Source organism: Bos mutus, chromosome 23 (assembly GCF_027580195.1).
Source record: "Bos mutus isolate GX-2022 chromosome 23, NWIPB_WYAK_1.1, whole genome shotgun sequence".
Taxonomy (NCBI): domain Eukaryota; kingdom Metazoa; phylum Chordata; class Mammalia; order Artiodactyla; family Bovidae; genus Bos; species Bos mutus.
In genome coordinates, this window is record NC_091639.1 from 42,384,988 (window position 1) to 42,407,944 (window position 22,957).

Below are 22,957 nucleotides of genomic sequence, written 5' to 3' on the forward strand. Positions count from 1 at the left end.
AATCATCCTGAATATTCATTGGAAGGCCTGGTGCTGAAGCTGAAACTCCAATACTTTGGCCACCTGATGCGAAGAACAGACTCATTGGAAAAGACCCTGATGCAGGGAATGATTGAAGGTGGGAAGAGAAGGGGACGACAGAGGATGAGATGGTTGGATAGCATCAGGGAGGCGATGGACATGAGTTTGAGTAGGCTCTGGGAGGTGGTGATGGACAGGGAGGCCTGGCATGCTGCAGTTGGACACGAATGAGTGACTGAACTGAACTGGAGACAAGGGAGTCCCCATCACAGAGGACTGGAATCCTTGGCCCAGGGGCTCTGAGGTGGCCTGGGGGATGGGGAGGGCTCCTTCTTGATTTCAACCAAGGGCCTGCTGGACAGGGGACTCTCTTTGCCAAGGGGCTGCTGGGGGCAGCTCAGTGATGTCACAGATGATGGGTCGAGAGCTGGCAACAGCATCTGGGGAGGAGAGGCTGGGGCCGCTGTAGGCCAGGCGGGAGCCTCATAGGGGCTGTAGTGGACCTGCTCCAGGAAGTGTTGCCAGCCATTCTGGGGCTTGGGATGTGCCGAGCCGCCGTCTTCAGCATCACCGGGATCGTTCTCATCACCTGCAGGATCCGGCTGGACGCGCCAACTGGATGAGAACGTGGACGAGCCTGTCGACCGCCTTCTGCAGCCTGGCTTGCTTCTGCTGCAGGCCGCCACGTCCCGCCACGGGGCCTCGTCCTCTGCCTCATGCGGGGCGGGTTGGGGTCCGTGCTCTCCTGCTTCCCCTTCATCCACGGAAAGGCGGTCAGCAGCCTGGTGATACTGTCCTGGCGAAGCTTTATGTCCTCACTCCTCGGTGGACGCACGGTCACTTCCCTCCTGATTGTTCTCCAGAAGCTACTCCTGGCCGCGCAGGAAGCGCGGTGCTGGCACTCGGGGTCATCGACTCTGGCCTGACCCGGCTGCCGGTCTCGATGAGGACCACCTTCCGGAAGCCACAGGGGTCGAGCAGCCGCACGAGGCTGGCCGCGCCTTGCTCGGGGACTCAGGCAGCCAGCCAGCCTGGTCGAGCACGTGGACACAGCTCCACGTGTCTGTCAGGGGTCGCTCAGGAGGGTCCACGGCTTGACCAGAAAGGCCGGATCGTTGCTGGGCCCGCTTGAGCCAGGGACCGTCGGTGAGATGGAGATCCGTCTGACCGGAGGCAGCGCAGCCGCTGCCGGTAGCGGCCCCGCGACCGGCGGGGACCGCGTGGCCGCCGCCATCTTGCAACAGGCGCGCTCCCACCAGCTCCGCCGGCTCTCCTCCTTGTTGCTTTTTATTTTAATTTTTTTGTTCCTGTCGAAAATCTCCCTTAAATGTCTAGTGATCTTGACCTGAAAACTCCTGCTTAAAAGCAAGCCACCCGCAAGCTGGTGGGCCACTGTGGTATCCAGGTGGGAACTAGTAGCCTTACTGTGAGTTATTGAGAGACAACCCAGACTTTAAAAGTTTTGAATCAGGGGCTTCCTTGGCTGTCCAGTAAAGACTACCTTCTGATGCAGGGTGGAGGGGGGATCCGAGGTGCTAAGATTCTACCTGCGTTGTGGCCAAAAAACCAAAACGTAAAACAGAAACAATATAGTAACATATTCAGTAAAAACTTTTAAAAGATTTTTATTTGAATCACATTCAAACGTCTGTATCTGTGGGTATTTTTCCTTGAGGGAGGCAGTTGCCTCCAAGCGTCAGACTCCTGGGTGATTGAAAGTGGATTGCCGGTCTTCTGGGACCCAGCTGGGGAAAGGAGGCTGCGGGTTCACTGCTTGGGATATAGGCCTCCCATCAATAAAAGTCTCTGTATTCAGTATGGAGCCTCCTCTGCTCTCCATTGGGTTTGAGGTCCCCAAGGCCAGATTTCTGTGGTTTGGCCCTGTTTTGCAGAAAGTTTGCACTTTCATCTTGGGCTCAAAGGATTTGTTAACAAAATAAGCCACTCATTTTATACAGATAAATAATACAGATATTTATTAGAGAATTATCTAACTTACTTTCAACATACTAACATTAAAAGAAAAGAGAACTAGAAAGAGCAGAGACTATATAACCAAATTGAGTTCTGACCAACATCCAGATTTAAACAGTCCTGTGTCACAGCACATCTGGAGTCCCAATTGGGAAAGGGTCCCAGGCAGCGTGTCCCCCTCCATGGGTGAGCCTTCAAAGATTGCCGTTTAGGGTTCCCACTTATAATCCCAGGATGGATGCAAACTGATATCATCATCAATCTGTGACCAAGTTGCACGCTTGGTTTCAAGTTAATGATGCTGGTTTTGCCATGTAAAACTTTGAATGTTGCTAAGCCCTGACCTGCCTCTTGAGAAACCTATATGCAGGTCAGGAAGCAACAGTTAGAACTGGACATGGAACAACAGACTGGTTCCAAATAGGAAAAGGAGTACGTCAAGGCCGTATATTATCACCCTGCTTATTTAACTTATATGCGGAGTACATCATGAGAAACACTGGGCTGGAAGAAGCACAAGCTGGAATCAAGATTGCTGGGAGAAATATCAATAACTTCAGATATGCAGATGACACCACCCTTATGGCAGAAAGTGAAGAGGAACTCAAAAGCCTCTTGATGAAAGTGAAAGAGGAGAGTGAAAAAGTTGGCTTAAAGCTCAACATTCAGAAAACGAAGATCATGGCATCTGGTCCCATCACTTCATGGGAAATAGATGGGGAAACAGTGGAAACAGTGTCAGACTTTAATTTTGGGGCTCCAAAATTACTGCAGATGGTGATTGCAGCCGTGAAATTAAAAGATGCTTACTCTTTGGAAGCAAAGTTATGACCAACCTAGATAGCATATTGAAAAGCAGAGACATTACTTTGCCAACAAAGATCCGTCTAGTCAAGGCTATGGTTTTTCCAGTGGTCATGTATGGATGTGAAAGTTGGACTGTGAAGAAAGCTGAGCACCGAAGAATTGATGCTTTTGAACTGTGGTGTTGGAGAAGTCTGTTGAGAGTCCCTTGGACTGCAAGGAGATCCAACCAGTCCATTCTAAAGGAGATCAGTCCTGCATGTTCTTTGGAAGGACTGATGCTAAAGCTGAAAGTCCAATACTTTGACCACTGCATGTAAAGAGTTGACTCATTGGAAAAGAGTCTGATTCTGGGAGGGATTGGGGGCAGGAGGAGAAGGGGACGACAGAGGATGAGATGGCTGGATGGCATCATCAACTTGATGGACGTGAGTTTGGGTGAACTCCGGGAGATGGACAGGGAGGCTGGTGTGCTGCAATTCATGGGATCACAGAGTCAGACACTACTGAGCACCTGAATTGAACTGAACTGAACTGAAATACAGTGGACTTTCCAGACCTCCTGTTACTAATTTCCCCAGCAGCCGGTGACTGGTACACTTCCACTTTCTTGGGACACTTTCCTTGGCCTCCAAGACCTAACACTTACTGATATCCACCTCTGTAATCACTTGATCTCCACTGCCTTTCTCATCCTGACATTAAATGTTGCAGCTGTCCAAAGCTTGGTCTTGAGCCCTCTTCTCTTCTCACTTTGCTACCTTTGGAAAGCTCCTCCTTAAGAACTGGAAATTTTAGCACTAGCCTTCCTGTCTGGATTGCACCAATAATCCTGAAGTTATTTTTGCATACAACCTTGACTCCTTTATCCCTTCATCCTTTCCCAGCACTCCTGGCAAAAGGTCCTAACTCTGCCTCTCTGCCATTGCTTTCACGTGCCTGAGCATATCTCAAGGGAAAGAAAACTACACAACCATGCTGGCTTTGAATTTCTCACTTTGAATTTATGTTAAGTCTTAAGTAGACTTCATACTGGCTGACAACCATGCTACATGTCCCTAATCCAGTGGTCTTCACCTTGAAGTGTGCAGACTCCAAGGAATACCCAAAGTCCTCACAAGGGACATGAGGACATGACCGGTTATGAAGGTATTCATGTTCACGTTCTCTATTTTTGTATATCCTTCTCCTAAAACTAATTTACCTCAGAACTTTTGTGCATATTTTCTCTCCTCCTTTTTTACCATTTCCCATTTGCCATTCTCCCAAGGTGGAGAAATGTAAAAACATCTGGGTTGCTAAACAAAAGTATAATTTGAAATATTGTTTTGGAAAGTAAACGACTCTAATGATTGAGTAATGAATCCTTTAGCAAGTGAGGTTGTTTTCAATTCTTTGTTTTCAACAAAATTAAAAGAGAATCTAATTGAGTTTTTAGTTTGATACATTAAATTTTAATGTATTTTGCAATACATTTATGATGGCTTATGATGTGATTTTTCACATATAGTTCAGAAGGAGTTCAAAGAAGTGAGTGTTGGGTCTTCCCTGGTTGTCCCTGTTGCTAAGCCTCCAAGTTCTCAAGGCAGAGTGCCCAAGTTCAATCCCTGGTCAGGAATCTAGATTCCCACATGCCACAAATAAGAGTTCGAATGCCCAAGCTGCAACTAAAGATCCTGCATGTCGCAACAATGATTGATGATCCCACATGCTGCAAATAAGAGCTGGCACAGCCAAATAAATAAATGAGAAGTGAGTGTCATTGCTATGATAAATTTACATTGCAATTCCCATTTTCTTATTTATGTGAACAAGAACTCTCAGCTTTTATTTTTATGGAAAAAAAAATAGAGAATGTTACTGAAAGCTGACTCATTCCATCAATGTGATTTATGATTCAGGGATACATGAACTGTTACCTAAAGCCACTCTGTGTGCCTGAGGCACAGTGCAGTCAAACAATACTGAAAAGTTAAGAGTCTGGAGCAGAGAGAAGTTTACCGCCTGTATGTGCGTGCTTAGTAGTGTCCCGTCTCTTTGCAACTTCATGGACTGTAGCCAGGCGGGCTCCTCTGTCCATGGAATCTTCCAGGCAAGAATACTGGAGTGGGTTGCCATTTCCTACTTCAAGGGACCTTCCCAACCCAAGGATCAAATCTGGGTCTCCTGTGTCTCCTGCATTAGCAGGCAGATTCTTTACCACCTGGGAAGCCCTAAGGTTTATTGCAGGGCCTGGCAAACCAGAACTCCCCAGGCTTTCAAGCAGAGCTTTGTTTTTTTCTTTTTGGCTGCCCCTCTTGGCAAGGCTATGGTTTTTTTAGTAGTCATGTATGAATGTGAGAGTTGGACTATAAAGAACGCTGAGTGCAGAAGAATTGATGCTTTTGAACTGTGGTGTTGGAGAACACTCTTGAGAGTCCCCTGGACTGCAAGGAGATCCAACCAGTCCATCCTAAAGGAGATCAGTCCTGGGTGTTCATTGGAAGGACTGATGTTGAAGCTGAAACTCCAATACTTTGGCCACCTGATGCAAGAGGTGACTCTTTTGAAAAGACCCTGATGCTGGGAAAGACTAAGGGCAGGAAGAGAAGGGGATGACAGAGAACGAAGATGGTTGGATGGTATCACCGACTCAATGGACATGAGTTTGGGTAAACCCCGAGAGTTGGTGATGGACAGGGGGGCCTTGGCGTGCTGCGGTTCATGGGGTTGCAAAGAGTCGGACACGACTGAGCGACTGAACTGAACTGAACTTGGCATGTAGGATCTTAGTTCACTGGCGAGGGATCCAATCCGTGCCCCGTGCAGTGGGGAATTTCAATCACTGGACTGCCAGGGAAGGCCCAGCAAAGCCCTTTGAAAGGGAAGATGAGGAAGGGGTGTGGTTAGTTGTTGCAAACTTCTTGGTGTGGAATGCCTTGTTCTACAGCTGTCCACGTAGATCAGGTCACAGTCAGGTCATGATGTTCCTCCAAACCTCAAACAAAACTGATACTAGAATAGTTATCCTGGTCAGGTCAGGGTAGGGGTATCCTGTATACTGGAAGCTATAGGCAACATTCTTTTACAAAAGGTGCAGAGCCAGCATGACTGAGCCTAGGCAACAGAGCACTAAAGTTAAAAGGAACAGATCTAGTATGGAGTCACATCTGTTCTTCCCTATTACAGAACTAGCTAAAAACCCTTTAAAAGATGCATTGTGAATAACATTTTATATTTATATTTAATAAATCTATCAAGCTGTATAATACATCTGTGTAATACATGTGATTTCAATCAATTTGCTTTGTTGCTAATAGTTCAATCCAAAAGTTTAAACATTTAGAGTATTATGATTAAAAGAAATTAAAAAGAACTAACTTTTTGAAAGTATATTTTGTTACAGAGAAATAAAGATCAATACAAGGCTTTCAGATATACATTAAGATAAAATTATGTAGTGGAAATGAATGAAATATGAGTTCAAGGAAGAAGTAAATAATGTACAATGTCCAATTGTTGAAAAAGAGTCTATTCATGATTTTTAAAGGATGATGTTGAATATCAAAAAGCTATGGCATTGGGACACCCTTGGCAGTCCAGTGGTTAAGACTCAGAGCTTCCCCTGCAGGGCACACAGGTTTGGTTCCTGGCTAAAAAACTAAGATCCAGCATGGAGCACTGCACAGCCAAAAAAAAAAAAGTTATGGCATTTAGGTTCTATTGATCACATTTAAAAGAGTATTATAAAGTTTTATTTTTAAATGTCAATATTTGTGATATTAAATATTTTACATTGTTTGTAGTTATTTAAATTTACAAGGAAAGAAATTAGATATGAAGTAAAAGGCTTTTAGGGAACATGCAAACAAAAAAATTGAAGACTGAGCCCTATATTTAAGAGGACACGACATGTCAATACACACAAAAACTTTTGAAGGGACATAAGGTATCTGTGTTACTAAGGACTGACACAATTCTGGCGCAGTGTATTAGCTATATAAAAAAGTACCCCCAAAACTAGCGGCTCAAAACAGCACACATTATTTCATGATGTCTGTGGGTCAGAAACCTGCGAGAAGCTTAGCTGGATCCTCTGCTTCAGTGTCTCACAAAGTTGCAATCAAAGTGTTGCCGGTGATCTCATCTGAAGGCTCAGTTGGGAAAAGACCTGCTTCTAAGCCTTTCCCCAAGTTGTTGGCAGGATTCAGTTCCTTAAAGGTTGCTGGACTGAAGTTATCAGTTTCTTGTTGACTACTGCCCAGAGGCCACCCTCAGCGTCTTGCCATGTGGGCCTCTCCAAAATAACAATTTGCTTCATCAAAACCAGCTGTGGAAAGAGTGCCTACAAGACAAAAATCTTGACGTTTAACCTCAGAATTGACACCCCATCACTCTGCCATATTCTATTCATTACGAGCAAGTCACTAGATTCAGCCCACACTCAAGGGAAAGGGGTTACATATGGGCATGGCTGTCAGAAGGTAGAGACCACTCGGGGCCACTTAAGAAGGTTGCCTACTACACACAGCATGACCAAGTCTAAACATCTGCCTTTATAATTAACACTATTCAAGTCACAAGGAATGTGTTTTCAGACCTCTTGTCCTCTGTCATTGAAGCAAAAGGTGATAGTGACCAAATGCTGTGAAGATTCATGGATTGTGACCCTACAGATGGATACTTGTTTGGGATGCAAGAAAAATTTAGCAATGATAGGGATTAAGTAAGAGGAAAGACAAATTAACTAACTTGTCAAACCTTCTCTCTCAGTCAGGAGGAATGCAATCCTTTCTTACATTATGATGTATCCTTTCTCAGAGGGCTACAGTTGTACATGGTGGCTGAGGGATATTTTCCTTGTACTAAATAATTAATATTACTATTCAGGTTGTATATATATATACACATAACAAACATGGCACATGAAACTACACTGGCAACTAAACAGACATCTAACACTTGAATTACACGTTGTTTTAATTTTATAAAAAATATTTCATAACATTTAATTAAAATTTCAGAAAGTTAAATTTTCATGTCAGCGTTCTATAAGCAATTTTTGTTTATTCAGTATAATTTGCAATTAACACTTTAATTTTTTAAATTAATCACCACAGATGTCTTATTTATCTATCTATTTATTTGTTTTTGGCGGTGCCGGGTCTTCGTTGCTGTGAGTAGGCTTTCTCTAGCTGTGGCGCACAATGGCTCCTCTTCACTTCGGCGCTCGGGCTTCTCATCACAATGGCTTCTCTTGTTGCGGGGCACAGGTTGTAGGCACGTGAGCTTCAGTAGATGTGGTGTGAGGGCTCAGTAGTTGCGCCGGATTAGTTGCTCCACAGCCTGTGGGATCTTCCCAGATCACGGATCAAACCCGTGTCCCCAGCATTGGCCGGTGGATTCTTAACCACAGGACTAGCAGGGAAGCCCCTACGCTTTAATTTTAGTAGACAATTCAAATATTAGAAAAATAACATTTGAAAGCATGAAAATAATTTAAATTTTACTTTAACTTCATTTTATGTGTTTATGAAAATATATTCAATATATTTCACAAAGTTTGAAATTAGTTGCATTTACCTTTTAAATTCTTTAGCCCATTACCATTACTAGAACATAGGCTATGTGAAAATCTCAGTGAACACTATAAATAGTGACTTTGCAAAAATGAAGAAAATATAAACAGCTTGAAATATGTATTTACTAGTTTGTAAATAATACATGTCTTTTTAAAATTGAATCAATATTGGCCACGTTTCATGCGAACAACATTACGTTCCTATTTCTGTATACCCTACAGTGGGCTCATCACCAGAAGTTTCGTTTCCATCTATCACCTTGGAGTCGCTACCCTTCCCCCACCTCACCTTCCTCCCATCTATTCCTCTCTGCCCCTGCTTTGTTCTCTGTATTTATGTGTTTCTTTTTATTTAGTCTGGCTTGTTCATTTATTTCGGTTTTTTGTTTGTTCTTTATATTCCCCATATGAGCAAAAATCATACAGTTTATTTGTCCTTCTCCATCTGACTTATTTCACTTAGTGTAATATCCTTAAGATCCGTATTGTCTCCGATTGCAAGATTTCATCTTTGTATGGCTGGCGGTATTCCACTGAACATGCATGTGCCACATCTTAGTTATCCTTTCATCCACCAATGGGCACGGAGGCTATTTCCACAGCTTGGCTATTGTAAATGATACTGTGATAAACATGTGAGATGCATATATCTCTTAAGTTGGTGTTTTCATATTTGCGGGATAAATACCCAAAAGCAGAATAGCTGGATTATATGGTAATTCTAGTCTTAATTTTTTGAGGAATCTCCATACTGTTCTCAATAATGGCTGTACCAATTTACATTCCCCCAAAAGTATACACAGATTCCCTTTTCTCTGCATCCTCATCAACATTTGTTATTTCTTGCCTTTCTGATAATAGCCATTCTGACAGGCACGGTGATATCTTGTGATTCTGATTTGTATTTTCCTAATAATTAGTGATGCTGAACATCTTTTTCATGTGCCTGTTGGCCATCTGAGTGTCTTCTTTGGAAAAACGTCTATTCAGCACCTCTGCCCATTAAAAAAAAAAAAATTGAGTTGTGTTTTTTCAATGTTGAGTTGTATGAGTTCTTTATATACTTTGAATATCAAGCCCTTATCAGATATACAATTTTTATATATCTTCTCCCATTTCGTAGGTTGTCTTTTCATTTCTGTTGATGGTTTCCTTTGCTATGCAAAAGCTTTTTAGTTTGATACAGTTTGATTTATTTTTGCTTTTGTTTCCCTTGCCTGCGGTGACATATCCAGAAAGATAATGCTCCAATCCACGTGAAAGAGAATACCGTATAGTTTTTGTCTAAGAGTTTTATGATTTCAGGTCTTACATTCAAGTCTTTAATCCATTTTGACATTTTGAGTTGATTCTTTGTGAATGGTATGAGGTAGTAGTCTAGTCTCTCTCTCTCTCTTTTTTTTTTATTTGCATGTGGTTGTCCAGTTTTCCCAACACCATTGATTGATGAGACTATCCTTTCTCTAATAAAGCACATCTTTATTTGGTTACTTGTCCAGCCTTATCTGGTCCACCAAAAGAATACCTAGGTACATGTGATAGTAATTAAATGAGGTCATTTTGATATTGTCTCAGTTGTATTGTCTTATTTTGTTGTTATGAAGGTAGACTTATCAAAGGTAAGAGTAAAGAACATATCTAACAGTTTATTAGTTTGCTGATTAACTTTAAAAATTTAGACTTATTATATATAAGCCTCCATTTTTACTCTAGCTCTGGGGCACCTTCTTTTCTCTCTTCACATCAACTCACTTGTGCCCAACTGATGACATTACTTCCTAGTTCGTGGAAAAAAAGGGGCAACAGAAAAGAACTTCTTTCTCCACTTCCCACCTTCTCCTGCATTTTTGCTCTTAGACTCTGTCTCCTTCCAGGCACCACAAGTTTAAGTGTCTATCTAAGGCCACTCTCTCCACTTGTGCACTGAATCTCAGTCCTTCTCAGCCAAGGGCATCACTCCTACCACTGCACTCTCTGGTCCCTGTCCCTCTGTACTTTCTCATTCCTATCAGTATGTGAAAATACTGAGATATTCTTATTTTAAAAATCCTTCCCCTTGAGCCTGCATCTCTTTCTACACTATGCAACATTTCTTTCCTTCCCTTTATGGTAAAATTATTTGAAAGGATTGGTTGTACTCTTGTTCTCTTCCTCATCTACTATTTTGTCTTTAATTCTCTCCATTTCTTTCATTAAGAGATGGGTTTATAGACTCACAGACATACAGAACAGACTTGTGGTTGCTAAAGATTGGGGGACTGGAGGAGGGAAGAATGGGAGTTTGGAATTAGCACATGCAAACTATTATATATAAGATGGATAAACAACACGGTCTTACTGTATAGCACTGGGAGCTATATTCAATATTCTGTGACAAACTATAATGGAAAAGAATATGAAAGAGAATATATGTATGTATAACTGAATCACTCTGTTCTACAGCAGAAATTAACACAATGTAGTAAATCAGATATATTTCAATAAATTTTTCTAAAAAAGAAGTGGATTGGGAATTCCCTTGGTGGTCCAGTGGCTGACTTCACGCTCCCAACGGAGGGAGCCTGGGTTGGATCCCTGGTCAGGGGACTAGATCCTACATGCTGTGACTAATGATCTTGCATGCTGCAAGTAGGACCCCATGCAGCCTAATTAATTAATTAATTAAAAAAGAGGTGGGTTTGTGAGGTCCATACCTCCCCTCCATGAATCTAAACAGGTTTGTAAGTGTCTTGTAACCAATAGAATGAAACAGAAGTCATGCTGTATCATTTCTGAGGCTAGCTTATAAAAGATGATATAACTTCTGCCTTATTCACTGCAACATGCCTTTGGAGCCATGAGTGCCATGTAAGAATTTTATCTCAAGGTTTCCATGCCATGAAGAAACACAGGCTGCTTGGAGAGGACACATGTAGGTGTTCTAGCCAACAGCCGTAGCAGAGAACCAGCTGACAGCCAGCATCAACTGCCAGATGTGTAAAAGAAAGTTGTTTCAGATGATCCCAGCTCTTATCATTTAAGTCACCCTCAGCCTGTAAGTGTCCTCAGATAAGGACTAAGACATCACTGAGCAAAGACAAGCCACCCTCACCATGTCCTTTCTCATACAGTATTCTGTATCAATTTTGGTGGTGGTATGTTAGGTGGCAAAAGTAATTGGAGTAGTGTATGCGTGCATGTGTGCGTGTGTGTGTACATACATAGTAAATTCATGTATTTCTTAGTTTTATCTGCTGAGAAGGCCTAGAAACAATGGCATCATAGTAGCAACGAGAACATCTGGCACCTAGATCCTGGTTTCCAAATACTGCGCTGTGCTGTGCTTAGTCACTCAGTCATGTCCAATTCTTTGTGACTTCATCAACTATAGCCCACAGGCTCCTCTGTCCATGGGAATTCTCCAGGCAAGAATATTGGAGTGAGTCGCCATGCCCTCCTCCAGGGGATCTTCCCAACCCAAGAATCAAACCCAGGTCTCTCATGTTGCAGGCAGATTTTTTTACTGACTGAACCACCAGGGAAACCCAAGAATACTGGAGTGGGTAGCCTATCCCTTCTCCAGGGGAATCTTTCCAAACCAGTAATCAAACTGGGGTCTCCTGCATTGCAGATGGATTCTTTACCATCTGAGCTACCTGGGAAGCCCCTTTCAAATACTATCTTTTGTTAAAAGAAGCCAGAGCCACTTGAAGAAATGGTTGATTGTTGGGCTAAGTCAGGAAAAGAACAAATTGAGCCTAGATTGCCTTTTGTTCCAGAAAGTAAGGAAAGAGACTGGTCCAAGATGACAGAGTAGAAGGATGTGCACTCGTCTTTTTCTGCCAGAGCACCAAAATCACAACTAGCTTTTGAACAACCATCAACAGGAAGACACTGGAAGCTACCCAAAAAAGATACTCCATATCCAAGGACAAAGAAGAAGCCACAACGAAATGGTAGGAGTGGCACAATCACAATAAAATAAAATCCTATTGAAGAAGGAATTCACAGGGCCTGGACCCCATCTGAGGCCTGTTCGTGCTGATCATGCTCAGCCACCTCTCCAACAGACTCTGAACTCTGTGCTTAGTGCCTATGGAAACTACAACAGAAGGGTAAGACCCTCTCCAGACAGGGGAATCTTGAAGATCACATCCAGGTTACTCATCGACTAAGAGAAAACATACTCTAATCACCCCTGCCTCCGGACAGGTCATAAATTTTTTCTGCATCTATTGGAATGTAGAAAGTGAAAGTGGAGAGTGAAGAAGTTGGCTTAAAGCTCAACATTCAGAAAACGAAGATCATGGCGTCTTGTCCCATCTCTTCATGGGAAATAGATGGGGAAACAGTGGAAACAGTGTCAGACTTTATTTTTTTGGGCTCCAAAATCACTGCAGATGATGACTGCAGCCATGAAATTAAAAGACGCTTACTCCTTGGAAGGAAAGTTATGACCAACCTAGATAGCATATTCAAAAGCAGAGACAATACTTTGCCAACAAAGTTCTGTCTAGTCAAGGCTATGGTTTTTCCTGTGGTCATGTATGGATGTGAGAGTTGGACTGTGAAGAAAGCTGAGCACCAAAGAATTGATGCTTTTGAACTGTGGTGTTGGAGAAGTCTCTTGAGAGTCCCTTGGACTGCAAGGAGATCCAACCAGTCCATTCTGAAGGAGATCAGCCCTGGGATTTCTTTGGAAGGAATGATGCTAAAGCTGAAACTCCAGTACTTTGGCCACCTCATGCGAAGAGTTGACTCATTGGAAAAGACTCTGATGCTGGGAGGGACTGGGGGCAGGAGGAGAAGGGGACGACAGAGGATGAGATGGCTGGATGGCATCACTGACTCAATGGACGTGAGTGAGTGAACTCCGGGAGTTTGTGATGGACAGGGAGGCCTGGCGTGCTGCAATTCATGGGATCACAGAGTCAGACATGACTGAGCAACTGAACTGAACTGATTGGAATGTAACCACAGGCTTATCAATTACTAACTGGTTGGAATGTAACCGAGGGCTTATTGATCATTAACTGTTTGGAATGTAACCGTGGGCTTATTGATGATTAACTGTTTGAACACATAACACATGAATGATGGGGTTATTGTGATTGTATTTACCCTTTCTTTGTTTATGTAAGTCTCAAGGAATTCGGGGTGGTGGGTTTGGACACGTACACATGGGGTATAAAAGATTTTCACAAATGCTGGTCGGGGTCCTTGGCTAAGAGGAGACTCTGCTTTGGGTGCGCCGGTGTAGTAAACTGCACTCCACTATCTGCATTGTCCTTCTGAGTGAGTTTGTTTCCCGGAACGCGTGGCTATAACACTATACCCACTGAGTGGGTGACCCACAAACCGGAGAACAATAAAACCAAAGAAATTCTCACACTGTTGTGAAGGTTCTAGACCCCACATCAGGCTCCCCAGATGGGGGATCCAGCCAAGGTATTGGGAATCCCAAGGGAATCTGACTTTGAAGGCCAGTGGGACTTGATTATAGGAGCTCCACAGGACTAGGAGAAACAGACTCCACTCTTGGAGGGCACAAGCAAAACCTGTGTGCACCAGGGCCAAGGGGAAAGGAACAGTGACCCCCGCAGAAGACTGAGCCAGACTTACCTGTGAGTGTGTGAGGATCTCCTGCAGAGGACTGGGTCAGCAGTGGCCTGCCATAGTGGGAGGGGCACTGGCAGCAGCAGTCTTGGTGTTGCCAAAATCTTGGTTCTTTGTGGACCAAGGCCAAACAAATGCAGACAGAGTTATGGAGGAGAAAGAAAGAGCAGGTCTATTACTTTGCCAGGCAAAGGGTGAACACAGTAAGCTAGTGTCTCAAGAACGGGTTTCCCTTCCCTGGTGAGTAAAGTGAAAGTGAAGTCGCTCAGTCGTGTCCAACTCTGCGACCCCATGGACTATAGCCTACCAGGCTCCTCCGTCCATGGGATTTTCCAGGCAATAGTACTGGAGTGGATTGACATTTCCTTCTCCAGGGGATCTTCCCAACCCAGGGCTCGAACCTGGGTCTCCCATATTTTAGACAGACGAAGGTTATATAGTCAGGCAGGAGTATGTGATAAGGATCAAGGCAGTAACAGTCTTGTATTCTTCTTTTTTCTGCAGTTTCCAAAGGTGGGGTTGCTGACAAGATTAGGGTGTGTGCAGGGTCTAAAGAAGAGAAGCGAAAAGCAAAGGAGAAAAGGAAAGATATAAACATCTGAATGCAGAGTTCCAAAGAATAGCAAGAAGAGATAAGAAGGCCTTCCTCAGCGATCAATGCAAAAAAAAACAGAGGAAAAAGGGAACATTTCATGCAAAGATGGGCTCAATAAAGGACAGAAATGGTATGGACCTAACAGAAGCAGAAGATATTAAGAAGAGGTGGCAAGAATACACAGAAGAACTGTACAAAAAAGATCTTCATGACCCAGATAATCACGATGGTGTGATCACTGACCTAGAGCCAGACATCCTGGAATGTGAAGTCAAGTGGGCCTTAGAAAGCATCACTACGAACAAAGCTAGTGGAGGTGATGGAATTCCAGTTGAGCTATTCCAAATCCTGAAAGATGCTGCTGTGAAAGTGCTGCACTCAATATGCCAGCAAATTTGGAAAACTCAGCAGTGGCCACAGGACTGGAAAAGGTCAGTTTTCATTCTAATCCCAAAGGCAATGCCAAAGAATGCTCAAACTACCACACAATTGCACTCATCTCACACGCTAGTAAAGTAATGTTCAAAATTCTCCAAGCCAGGCTTCAGCAATACGTGAACTGTGAACTTCCAGATGTTCAAGCTGGTTTTAGAAAAGGCAGAGGAACCAGAGATCAAATTGCCAACATCCACTGGATCATGCAAAAAGCGAGAGAGTTCCAGAAAAACATCTATTTCTGCTTTATTGACTATGCCAAAGCCTTTGACTGTGTGGATCACAATAAACTGTGAACAATTCTGAAAGAGATGGGAATACAAGAGCACCTGACCTGCCTCTTGAGAAACCTATATGCAGGTCAGGAAGCAACAGTTAGAACTGGACATGGAACAAATAGGAAATAGACTGGTTCCAAATAGGAAAAGGCTATATCACTACATCAAGGCTGTATATTGTCACTCTGCTTATTTAACTTATATGCAGAGTACATCATGAGAAACGCTGGGCTGGAAGAAGCACAAGCTGGAATCAAAATTGCTGCAAGAAATATCAATAACCTCAGATATGCAGGTGACACCACCCTTATGGCAGAAAGTGAAGAGGAATTAAAAAGCCTCTTGATGAAAGTGAAAGAGGAGAGTGAAAATGTTGGCTTAAAGCTCAACATTCAGAAAATGAAGATCATGGCATCTGGTCCCATCACTTCATGGCAAATAGATGGGGAAACAGTGAAAACAGTGTCAGACTTTATTTTGGGGGGCTCCAAAATCACTGCAGATGGTGACTGCAGCCATGAAATTAAAAGACATTTACTCCATGGAAGCAAAGTTATGACCAACCTAGATAGCATATTCAAAAGCAGAGACATTACTTTGCCAACAAAGGTCCATTTAGTCAAAGCTATGGTTTTTCCAGTGGTCATGTATGGATGTGAGAGTTGGACTGTGAAGAAAGCTGAGCACCAAAGAATTGATGCTTTTGAACTGTGGTGTTGGAGAAGACTCTTGAGCGTCCCTTGGACTGCAAGGAGATCCAACCAGTCCATTCTGAAGGAGATCAGCCCTAGGATTTCTTTGGAAGGAGTGATGCTAAAGCTGAAACTCCAGTACTTTGGCCACCTCATATGAAGAGTTGACTCATTGGAAAAGAGTCTGATGCTGGGAGGGATTGGGGGCAGGAGGAGAAGGGGACGACAGAGGATGAGATGGCTGGATGGCATCACTGACTCTATGGACGTGAGTCTGAGTGAACTCCGAGTGTTGGTGATGGACAGGGAGGCCTAGCGTGCTGCGATTCATGGGGTCGCAAAGAGTCGGACACAACTGAGCAACCGAACTGAACTGAACTGAACTGAGGGTCCTAGGTGGTCCATCTCTTAATCCTGATGAACCTTTGCCTCAAGTGGTTTTGTTTCTTCTTCCCCTTTGATTAGCAACTGTTCTGCCCTTTGGAACTCAGAGGTCATGAGTTCCAGGCCAGAGTTCTGGCCAGAGTTCCAGTTCAGGCAGGCCAGAGTCCTGCCTACAAGGAATGGGGAACAAAAAGGCCTCTGTGCCCTGGAGTCCCACAGGGCTCTGCTTGGCATCACTGGGAGATGCATCTCAGTGTAAGTCCCCTTGGAGGTCTTTTCCAATAGCCCTACCATAGAGCCTGTAGACTCCAAGACTGGGCCACCTCAGGCCAAACAACCAACAGGGAGGGTGTGCAGCCCCAGCCATCAGCAGACAATTGGATAAAGTTTTACTGAGCAAGGCCCTGTCCACCAGAGCAAGATCCATTTTTTCCCACAACCAGTCCTTCCCATCAAGAAGCTTGATGCAAGCCTCTTATCCTTATCCACTAGAGGGCAGACAGAAAAAATAAGAACTACAAACCAGCAGCCTCCAGAACTAAGACCACAATCACAGAAAACTAACCAAAATGAAAAGAAATAGGAATATGTTCCAGATGAAAGAACAAGATAAATCCCCAGAAAAACAACTAAATGTAGTGGAGATAGGCAACCTCCTATAGAAGAATTCAGAAGAATGATAATGAAGATAACCCAGATCTTGGGAAAAGAATGGAGAAGATGCAAGAAATGTTTACCAAAGACCCAGAAGAACTAAAGAACAAACAAAAAGAGATGAACAATACATTAGAAGGAATCAATAGCAGAATAACTGAGGCAGAAGAACTGATTAGTGACCTGCAAGACAGAATGGTGGAAATCATTGCTGCAAAACAGAATATAGAAAAAAGAATGAAAAGAAGTGAAGACAGCCTAAGAGCCCTCTGGGACAACATTAAATGGCCTAATATTCACATTATAGGGGTCCCAGAAGGAGGAGAGAGAAAGGACCTGAGAAAATATTTAAAGAGATAATTAGCTGAAAACTTCCCCAACATGGGAAAGAAAATAGTCAATGAAGTCCAGGAAGCACAGTGAGTCCCAGGCAGAATAAACCCAAGGAGGAACACACCGAGACACACAAAAATCAAACTGACAAAAATTAAAGACAAAGATACATTATTAAAAGAAACAAGGGGAAAAAAACAAATAACATACAAGGGAAATCCTATAAGGTTATCAGCCAATTTCTCAACAGAAACTCTACAAGCCAGAAGAGAATGGCATGACATATTCCAAGTGACGAAAGGGAAGAACCTACAACCAAGAATACCCAGCAAGACTCTCATTCAGATTTGATAGAGAAATCAAAAGCTTTCTTCACAAATAGTTAAGAGAATTCAGCACCACTAAACCAGTTTTGGAGAAGGAAATGGCAACCCACTCCAGTGTTCTTGCCTGGAGAATCCCAGGGACGGCAGAGCCTGGTGGGCTGCCGTCTATGGGGTCGCACAGAGTTGGATACGACTGAAGTGACTTAGCAGCAGCAAACCAGTTTTACAATAAATGCTAAAGGAACTTTTCAAGGCAAGAAACACAACAGAAGGAAAAGATATAAAAAAAAAAAAAAAAAACAATGAACAAAATGGTAATAGAATCATACATATTGATAATTAAGTATAAATGGATTAAATGCACCAACCAAAAGACATAGACTGGCTGGGTGGATACAAAAACAAGTCCCATATATATGTTGTCTACAAGATACCCACCTCAGACACTTACAGGCTGAAAGTAAGGGGATGGGAGATGGTATTTCATGCAAATGGAAATCATAAGAAAGCTGGGGTAGCAATACTCATATCAGAAAAATAGACTTTAAAACAAAGACTGCTATAAGAGACAAAGAAGTAGACTATATAATGATCAAGTGTTCAATCCAAGAAGAAGTTATAACAATTATAATATATATGCATCCAACATAGGAGCACCTCAATATGTAAGGCAAATATTAACAAACATAAAGGGAAAAATTGACAGTAACACAAAGTGGGGGACTTTAATACTTTAAAATATTTTAAAGTATTTGTTTTAAATACTTTAAAATATTTTAAATACTTTAAAAATACTTTAAATATTTAGTACTTTAATACCCCACATTCATCAATGGAGAGATCATCCAGACAGAAAATCAGGCCGTAAATGACACTTTGGACCAGTTGGACTTAATTGATATTTATAGAGCATTCCATCCCAAAGCAGCAGAGTACCTCTTTTTCTCAAGTGCACACAGAACATTCTCCAGGATTGACCATATACTTGGCCACAAGGTGAGCCTTGGTAAATTTAAGAAACTGAAATCATACCAAGCATCTTTTCTGATCACAACACTGTGAGATTAGAAATAAACTATGAGAAAAAAACTCTAAGAAACACAAACGCGTGATGGCTAAACAATATGCTACTACACAACCACTGGATCACTGAAGAAATCAAAGAATAAATTAAAAAAATACCTAGAGACACATGAAACTGAAAGCATAACGGTCCAAAACTTAGGCAAGCAGCAGAAACTGCTCTAAGACGGAATTTTATAGCAGTATAATCTTACCTCAAGAAACTAGAAAAATTTCAAATAAACAACCTAACCTTATACCTAAAACAACTAGAAAAAGAAGAACAAGCCCAATCTAAAGTTGGTATGAGGAAGAAAATCATAACGATCAGAGCAGAAATGAATGAAATAGAGACAAAGAAAACAATCACAAAGATCAATGAAACTGAAAGCTGGTTATTTGAGATGATAAGCAAAATTGATAAACCTTTAGCCAGACTCATCAAGAAAAAAAGAGAGAGGACTCAAATCAGTAAAATTAGAAATGAAAAAGGAGAAGCTACAACTGACTCCAAAGAAATACCAAGGATCATAAGAGACAACTGTGAACAGCTGTATGCCAGGAAAATGGACAACCTAGAAGAAATGGACAAATTCTTAGAAAGGTACAGTCTCCCTAGACTGAACCAGGAAGACATGGTAAATATGAACAGACCAATCACAAGCACTGAAATTGAAAAAATGATTAAAAACCTCCCAACAAACAAAAGTCCAGGACCCAACGGCTTCACAGCTGAATTTTGTCAAATATTTAGAAAAGAGTTAACACCTATCCTTCTGAATCTATTCCAAAAAGTCACAGAGGAAGGAAAACTTCCCAACTCATTTTACAAGGCTACCATCACCCTAATACCAAAATCAGACAAAGATACCACACAAAAAAAGAAACTTACAGGCCAATATCACTGACGAACATAGATACAATAATCCTCAACAAAATACTAGCAATCCATATCCAGCAATACATTAAAAAGACCATATACCATGATCAAGTGGGATTCATCCCAGGAATGCAAGGATTTTTTAACATCTGCAAATAAATCAATGTGATACACCATATCAACAAATTGAAGAATAAAAACCATATGATCCTCTCAAAAGATGCAGAAAATCTTTTGACAAAATTCAGCACCCATTTATGATAAAAACTCTCCAGAAAGTGAGCATAGAGGCTACATACCTCTCAACATAATAAAGGCCATATATGACAAACCTACAGATAGCATCATACTCAGTGGTGAAAAGCTGAAAGCATTCCAGGAACCCTAACATCAGGAACAAGACAAGGATGTCCACTCTCACCACTTTTAGTCAACATAGTTTTGGAAGTCCTAAATGCAGCAATCAGAGAAGAAAAAGAAGTAAAAAGAGTCCAAATTGGAAAAGAAGTTAAACTGTCACTGTTTATGTACATGATACTGTACATAAAAGATCCTGAAGATGCTACCAGAAAACTACTAGAACTCATCAATGAATCTGGTAAGGTTGCAGTTTACAAAATTAATACACAGAAGTCTGCTGCATTTCTATACACTAACAATGAAAGATCAAAAAAGAGAAATTCAAGAAGCAATTCTATTTACTACAGCATCTAAAGAATAAAATACCTAGGTATAAACCTACCTAAGGAGACAAAAGACCTGTACTACAAAAACCATAAGATGCTGATGAAAGAAATCCAAGAAGACATAAACATATGGGAAAATATACCATGTTCATGGAGTGGAAGAATCAATTTTGTCAAAACGACTATACTACCCAAGGCAACCTACAGATTCAATACAATCCCTATCAAATTACCAATGGCATTTTTCACAGAACTAGAACAAAAAAATCTCAAAAATTTTATAGAGAAACAAAAGACCCTGAATAGCAAAGCAATCTTGAAAAAGAAAAAAGGACCTGGAGCAATCAGGCACCCTGATTTCAGACTATACTACAAAGCTAAAGTCATCAAAACAGTATGGTATTGGCACAAAAAGAAATATAGACCAATGGAACAGGATAGAAAACTGAGAAATAAGCCCATGCCCTTATAGTCAATTAATCTGTGACAAAGGAAGCAAGACAACACAATGTTGGAAAGACAGCCTCTTCAACAAATGGTGCTGGGAAAACTAGACAACCACGTGTGAAAAAATGAAACGGACTTCCTGGTGGTCCAGTGGCTAAGACTCCTCACTCCCACTGCAGGGGGCCTGGGTCCAATCCCTGGTCAGAGAACTAGGTTCCACGTGCCCCAACTAAGAAATCATATGCCGCTACTAAAATCTGGTGCAGTCAAATAGATAAATAAATTTTAAAAAATGAAATTAGATCATCCCTTAACTCTATATGCAAAAATAACCTCAAAATGGATTAAAGACCTAAATGTGAGACCAGACACTATAAAACTCCTAGAGGAAAACATAGGCAGAACACTCTCTGACATAAATCACAGCAACATCTTTTTTGATCCATCTCTCAGAATAATGGAAATAAAAGCAAAACTAAACAAATGGGGCCTACTGAAATGTAAAAGCTTTTGTAGAGCAAAGTGGAAACAATAAAGACAATCCACAGATTGGGAGAAAATATTTGTAAATGTGACCAATAAGGAATTAGTCTCCAAAATTTACAAACAACTTATAACACTTACTAACATCAAAACAAACAACCCACTAAAAATATGGGCAGAAGGCCTGAATAGACATTTCTCCAAAGAGGATATACAGATGGTAATTAGGTACATGAAAAGATGTTCAGCATCACTAGTTATGAGAGAAATGCAAGTCAAAACTACAGTGAGGTATCACCACACGCTGGTCAGAACGGCTATCATTAAAAAATCCAAAACCAACAAATGCTAGAGAGGGTGTGGAGAGAAGGGAACTCTCCTGCACTGCTGATGGGAATGTAAATTGGTATAACCACTATGGAGAACTTAAAAAACTAAAAATGGAGTATGGAGTTTCCTTAAAAAACTAGAAATAGAGCTACCTACAACCTCACTCCTGGGCATATATCCAGAGAAAAACATGGCCCCAAAAGATCCATGCACCCTAACATTCATTGCAGCACTGTTTACAATAGCCAAGACATGGAAGCAACCCCAGTGTCCATTGACAGAGGAATGGACAAAGAAGATGTGGTGTATATATATACAGTGGAATATTACTCAGCCATTAAAAAGAGTGAGATAAGACCAGCAACATGGATGGACCTAGAGAGCGTCATACTGAGTGAAGTAAATCAGAGAGAGAAGGAGAAATATATGACATCCCTTATATGTGGAATCTAAAAGGAAATAACAGAAATGCACTTATTTACAAAGCAGAAAGAGAATCACAGACTTAGAAAACAAACACGGTTGCCGGGGGAAAAGGGATAGTTGGGACTTTGGGAAAGTCAGGTATACACTGCTACCTTTAAAATGGGTAACCAACAAAGACCTATTGTATAGCACATGGAACTCTGCTCAATGTTATGGGCCAGCCTGGATGGGAGAGGGGTTTGGGGGAGAATGGATATATGTATGTGTATGGCTGAGTCCCTTCACTGTTCACCTGAAACTATCACAACATTGTTGATTGGCTGTATCTCAATACAAAATGTTTTTGGGGTTAAAAAAATAATAAAATTTAAGAAAAAAGAAAGTAAGGAAACGATCAAATAATATTGAGCATATTGCAGAAGGACACAGAAGCTAGCTTGAAGGACTTTCCCATTTGCCAAATTAGGATAATTTTTTTTTTAACCTTACTTTCTGTTTAATTCATTTTGCCAAACACACACAGTGAGAACTTTAATCTAACTAACTGTACAGAAAATAGAATCTGTAGCAAACATAACAGGATACACCTAAGTCCCTGGCAAGCTGGATCCTCATCAACAAATCACCAAGATCCCCCTATAAATGGCCTTCTGAGAGGGACGTCCTAGGAGGAAGAAGCAGAGATCTGCCAGTTTCCCAAGAAACTGCTTCGGGGTGGGGGCGAGGTGGTGGGGGAGGCACAAAAAGTAGGAGAACTTACGTTACTTGGATCTCTGATCACCACACTCAGAAGAGCTGTCTCTGATTGCTGGCCAAACTCAAAGTGTTGTCTTCCCAGATCTCTAGTCGTGGGCATCCTGTCTGCATCCGTAGGGGATAAGTTTCAAGTTAAGCAGTTCTGAAGCTTCTGCTTTTCCAGAATGTGCAATATAAACTTGGGGTGTGGGGTGAAAGTGGGGAAAGGTAGATAAAGTCATAATTGCTGGTGTTAC

General features: G+C 41.8%; 1 pseudogene; it reads right to left on the bottom strand.

Moving 5' to 3' along the window:
* LOC102270455 (heat shock factor protein 1 pseudogene) overlaps positions 1-1,255 on the bottom strand; it is a 42,558-nt pseudogene extending 41,303 nt beyond the window's left edge.
* Between the last annotated feature and the right edge of the window lie 21,702 nt (positions 1,256-22,957).